Here is a 5,967-nt window from a genome sequence, read left to right on the forward strand (position 1 = left end):
CACGAGGATGCCGTCTCTGCCCTGCTCTAGTGGCTACCTCGTCATCGGTGCTGGTTAAAAAGACGGCTCCCCGGGCACGTCCTCTGGAGGTGCGGATCCGGGGACCTGGCACAGGGCACCTTCACGAACAAGAACTTGGCAGATTTCTCGGGTCCCCCGGTCTGGAATCCTCTGTCTTCAGGAATGTGCTGCCACTGGCGTTCGCGGGATCCGAGCGTGTGTACCTCATTCTGCTTTTATAAAAATGTTCCTGTAAAACCGTACTGAATCAACATTAAAGAGAGGTTTGAAAACCCGAACTCTATTTCTGCTGTTGGAATACAGTGGGTCCACCTCGCTGCAGGTTGTCAGATGCTGTAAGCCCGGGTTACGTGCTTGTACGCGTTAAAACACGGGAAGTTTTATTCTGCTTCTTTTGCATGTAGAAAACCTATCAGAAACATCTTTTCCTTGATGTTGTATAAGGTTGGTGATTATAATGTTAAATGTCTGTAATTTACCTATTTACAAAGTATTGGATGTTTTGGTTGTTGCTAGTTTTTTGTTTACAGTACACACGACATGATAAACACTTCGGGTGTGTAGGTTTTACCCTTAAAATTTTTGAAAATGGTGGGGCGCCTGGGTGGGTCAGTCGGTTGAGCGTCCGGCTTTGGCTCAGGTCACGATCTGGTAGTTTGGGAGTTCGAGCCCCGTGTTGGGCTCTGGGCCGACAGCTCGGAGCCTGGAGCCTGCTTCGGATTCTGTGTCTCCCACTCTCTCTCTGCCCCTCCCCTGCTCACGTTCTGTCTCTTTCTCTCTCAAAATAAACTAAACATTAAAAAAATTAAAATTTTTGAAAATAGTTTTTCAGGAATGATATTAGTGAATTAACAAGTTTGAGTATTTTGAAGTCAAAGAGATTAAGATTGGAACATAAAATATTTCCTCATTGGTAGAAATTGGTTAACTACTTTTTTTTTTTAAGTTTATGTGTTTATTTATTTAGAGAGACAGAGACAGAGTAGGGAGAGGGGCAGAGAGAGGAGAGAGAGAGAATCCCAAGCAGCGTCCTCACTGTCAGCACAGAGCCAGACACAGGGCTTCATTCCACGGCCCTGAGATCATGACTTGAGCCGAAATCAAAAGTTGGACTGTCCCTCAGCTGAGCTACCCCGGCGCCCTGGTTTACTGCTTTCATGTTTAAAATGCTTGCAAACCTGGGGGGCGCCTGGGGGGCTCAGTCGGTTGAGCATCCGACCTCAGCTCAGGCCGCGATCTCACAGTTTGTGGGTTCGAGCTCCGCGTCGGGCTCTGTGCGGACAGCTCAGGGCCTGGAGCCTGCTTCCGATTCTGTGTCTCCCTCTCTCTCTGCCCCTCCCCTGCTCGTGCTCTGTCTCTCTGTCTCTCTCTCTTTCTCTCTCTCAAAAATAAACATTAGAAAAAGTTTTTAAAAATGTTTGCAAACCTGTAATGTATTTCCTCCAAGTCTTTAGATTTAAAAGTCCATCTCCCTTTATTTGTATCATAATTGTTTAGTGGGAATGCTGTTTATATAAGGATGGCCCCTCTGGTGAGGCCCTGGGATATCTGGGGCAAAACCCATGTCACTGAAAGCAAAGGAACAACAAGTCAAATGTCCTGAGGCAGAATATGTGAGTGTGGGGGGCAGGTAGGGGCAGATCTGGGGGGTCCTATAGGCCCTACAAGCACTTTGGGGTATACGCTGTGTGAGAAAGGGAACAGTAGGGAGTTTTGAGCAGAGACGTCACATGTATGTCTCAGGTCACTGGACAGAACAGTTAGAGGAGCAGCGAGGACGGAAGCAGGGAGGCCAGCCGGAGGCTCCCGAGTCAGGCAAGAAAGGAAGGTGGCCAGAGGAGTGGAAGGCGGTGGGAGAGACCAGAGTTTGGGCACCCTTCACACGTCGATGAAAATAAAATACAGATGCCATATGGAGAGGAGTCCGTGACTGCAGGATCTGAGCAAACGAGGAAGGGAGCAGACATTTCCCGAGATGGGGAAGATTTACAGGAGCAGGTCTGAAGGAGGGGACCAAGAGCTTCGCTTTGAAGGTGTTAGATTTCCTTTTAAAACCGGCTTTATGGGGGCGCCCGGCTGGCTCGGTCAGCGGAGCGCGTGGCCCTTGATCTGGGAGCTGTGAGTCTGAGCCTCACGTTGGGTGTAGAGATGACTTCAATAAATAAACTTCAAGGGGGACAAGACATAAGAGACTCTTAAATACAGAGAACAAACTGAGGGTTGCTGGAGCGGTTGTGGGGGGTGGGCTAAATGGGTGATGGGGCGTTAAGGAGGGCACTTGTTGGGACGAGCACTGGGTGTTGTAGGTAGGGGATGAATCACTGGAATCTACTCCTGAAGTCATGATTGCACTAGATGCTAACTAACTTGGGTGTAAGTTACAAAGTACAAATAGTCATTTCCTTTTTCCCAACGTACAACCACATCATCACATTATAGTGCGATTTTGGCTTATATTGTTTACGTCTCCGGGGTCCGAGAGGTCCTGGGGATGGTCCTTGCCCCTGAGAGTCACTTGCCTACAGGAGCGATTGCAGGACTTCGGATGCTAGCCATCGGCACTGACCCAGGACAGTGGCACACTCCCCCCCCCCCCCCCCCCCCCACCTGGGAGCCTGGCCTACTGTGGATCCCGAGCATGGAGCAGTCACGACCCGGGCGATTACTGATGTCTTTGTTTTACAGCCCTCGGCTTCCTGACATTATTTTTAATAGCTCTGCCACAATCATGTAATAGCGTCATGTATGAGGTCATTGGGGTCCAGGACACCAGAGGGGTTGGGCAGAGACTTGAAAGAGCCGCGTGAGGCAGCACATCCCCGGGGGGCCCACTGAGGGCCGCGTCGTGGAGCTGAGATCGCATGGCGGAGAAACAGAAACGCATCACCTGGTCGCTGCAGCAGGAGAAGACAACGGTGTTGGGATCAACGTGTCCTGACGGCGTTTGCATTTGACCAGCGGGATGGCGGAACGTGGGCTCATGTCTGCAGAGGAGGGTCGGTTTGTCAACGGGAAGGAAGCGGTTGATATACTTAGGGGGTGACAGCCTCCTTTTCGCCCTTCCCCCTCTTTGTGACAGCGGGGACGGTCATAGTGATGTCACACTTGGTCTTCGTTTTCAGCCCAAGACACCACAGCTTCTCCACTAACGCTCAAAACACCAGAGAGCAGGTGTCAGAGGGCCGGAGAAATCTTTAAAATGCTGAGAAGGAAACACGTTGAGAGAGAAAGAGAGCAGCTGGGTGCTGGGTCCATCTGTCTGGTTCGTCTGGGATCCGCGCGTGCGTTGGGCCCCAGCAGGAAGCTGAATCCCCTCATTTGGGCCCCTGCAGATGTTTTGGGGACTGTCGCTGACTACGCTGACTATGTGACACAGGATTTCCTTCCTGAGCGCCTGTGGACGAAGGCATTCTCTGGTCTCAACAAGGAAGAGCTTCGTCAGTCTCCCGAGAGCACGCCGTGCGTCCTGGGCTCGAACCCGCTTCCCTCTGCCCTAGAACCTTCCACTCTCAGTTCAGGGTCCGTAGCTCCCATCTCTACCCAGGGAATAAGCCCGCCCAGCTTTCTTCAGTTCTTCCTACCTGTATTCTTTTCCTGCCGATGGCCTCACTTGATTTCCCTTTAATTTCCATCACAGCGTTTTCTGGAATTGTTGAGACACTTGATATCCTCTTTGGAAACAGTGGCACGTGAATAAACAGTTAAAAACTCCAGGGGCGAAGTCTTTGGCAGTGGCTGACCTTGGGCAAGTGTCCTGTGGCTTTGTGGCCTGGTTTTTGCCAGCGGCCGTGTCGTGCAGCATGTAGGCTCTGGACTCTGGCCACTGGGGGTCACGTCTTCAGTCTATCACTCACCTCCCATTTGAGCTAAGATGCATCACCTGATCTCCCTGCTGGTCATTTGCTGCTTGATGACCCATCCCATTTCTTCGCCTGCTTCACGTAACTACAGGAAACGCACTTGCCTTCGCCGCCCTGAATTTTAGTGCCGAGAGAGAGTCCGTGTATTTGTTACACATATTGCTGTGTAACCAATTATCCCCCAATCCAGCAAATTAAAGAGCGCACATACATCATTTCGTAGTTGACTATTCCCTGGAAGTCAGGAACCCGCAAGGGCCCCACCGGGTCGTCTGGTTCGGGCTGCCGGCAACGGTGTCATCCGAAGGTTCCACCGGGGAAGACAGGCTCCAGCCTTGTGTGGTTGATGCCGTTCCATGCTGCAAGGGCTGTTGGACACACCGTGCTGTTTGCTCCCTCGAAACCGGCAAGAGAGATGCTCCTCAAGCATCACAAAGGCCGCGATCTCTCGTGCCCGATGCGGCACAGTAGAGATTCCAGTCCTTTCTCCTGCTCCTGGGAGACGACCTCTGAATCTTCGAACCCCCTTCGAAACCCCATAGAAACGAAACTTCTTCGAGTTTCTGCCGATGAGGTGACCCAGGGCACACAGTCTGGCAGACGAACCACGTGCTGGGGCAGGGAGGGGCGGCTTTGGCTTGAACTTGAACTCCTGTGAGAACAGGCTGGAGAGGGAGTCCAGTCACACCAGACGCTGATGGAGGGAAGCTCCGGCAAGATCTCTGGATGCTACAGTTCAGGTGAGCTCTCTGGCTGGGGAGCCCAGCAACATGTCCTTCCTCCACGGGGACAGGACGTGGGGAGTCTGCACTGGGACCTGCTCCAACTTTGCCCTGTCCCAACGTGTACCCTTACAACGGTAATTATAGGTACAGTACTTCTGAGTTCTGTGAGTCACTCTAGTGAACTACTGACCCTGACACAGTGAGAGTCCCCTGGGTATGAAGTACAAGCTGGTGGCTCGGGGCCCCCAGACCTGGGGCTGCAGCTGAGGTGCGGGGGGTGCTGGTGGGTTGTGGCCTTAGGTCTGCACAGCCTGCGCCCACGGCAGGTGGCACCGTGGCATCACGCCTCAACCCACGGTGACGTTCCCACCCACGCTCTGTGCTGGGTTAGAAGCGAGTCCCAAGGCTTGGCCCACACTGCAAGGACGTGGGCGCCAGGAGGCAGAGAATGCCGCAGCCGTGTCGGAAGCTTTTGGTCACAGTCGGGGCGGCTCACGAGGACGGTGATTTGTCTTCCAACATCTTCACTGGGGGGACCTGCGGGGCTCCGTACATTCAGCATCGGACTCTGGATATGGGCTCAGGCTGTGGTCTCACCGTTCATCAGTTCAAGCCCAACGTCCAGCCCGGTGCTTGGGATCCGCTCCCTCCCTCCCCTGCTCGTTCTCTCTCTCTCTGTCTCTCTCTCTCTCTCTCTTTCTCTCTCTCTCAAGAATAAATAAACATTAAAAACAATTTTTTAAAAAAGAACATCCTCGTTGATTAGGTACCCACGAGATCATAGACTGTGGAGTTTTGACAGGTTTTGTATCATCTATTCTCACCAACTTATGTTACAGACGAGGACAGTCAGCTTTCGTGGGCGTAGGTGTCCCATTTGAGGGCATGCAACGAGCTACTGCGAAGGTCAGGACGGGAAGCCGCTGGTCTCTCCCGACACCAGGCTCTCGAAAGATCCGACCTCGCCACTGAGTGAGCCGTAGTTGCTACGATAAATAGCTGACCCTCAAGGCGCGTCCGTGAAGCTCGTGGGGTCCTTCACAGATACAGAAAAAACACCGAGGAGGGGAAGAGTTCAGTAGGCTCAAAGATTCTGGAAGGCAAAGATTTTAACTGGCAGAACATTGTAAAAGCTCTTTGTTTCCTACACGTGATGCATTGGTTTTTTCTGCTTTGTTTTTTTTGTTTTTGTTTTTGTTTTTTTTTATTAGAAAATCAAATTAAGGAGGAAGCACAGAATGTCAAGAGGCTAGAAAACGAAGTAGGGAAGCAAGGGCACGGAGCTTCAGACTAATTGTTTACGGAGCTTTGGCAGTAAGTGGATTCAGCTTCTTGATTGGCGCCATGGTCAGTGGCCCGAG

The 5,967-nt window shown here is 51.9% G+C and overlaps 1 long non-coding RNA gene across 1 annotated transcript; it reads left to right on the top strand.

The window, feature by feature from the left end:
- Window positions 1–2,367: 2,367 nt before the first annotated feature.
- Window positions 2,368–4,765, top strand: LOC123586536. Its single transcript, XR_006706861.1, has 2 exons — window positions 2,368–3,540; window positions 3,659–4,765. It is a non-coding gene; the product is annotated as an uncharacterized LOC123586536 (long non-coding RNA).
- The last annotated feature ends 1,202 nt before the right edge of the window (window positions 4,766–5,967 follow it).

Source organism: Leopardus geoffroyi, chromosome C3 (genome assembly GCF_018350155.1).
Source record: "Leopardus geoffroyi isolate Oge1 chromosome C3, O.geoffroyi_Oge1_pat1.0, whole genome shotgun sequence".
In the NCBI taxonomy this organism is placed as follows: Eukaryota; Metazoa; Chordata; class Mammalia; order Carnivora; family Felidae; genus Leopardus; species Leopardus geoffroyi.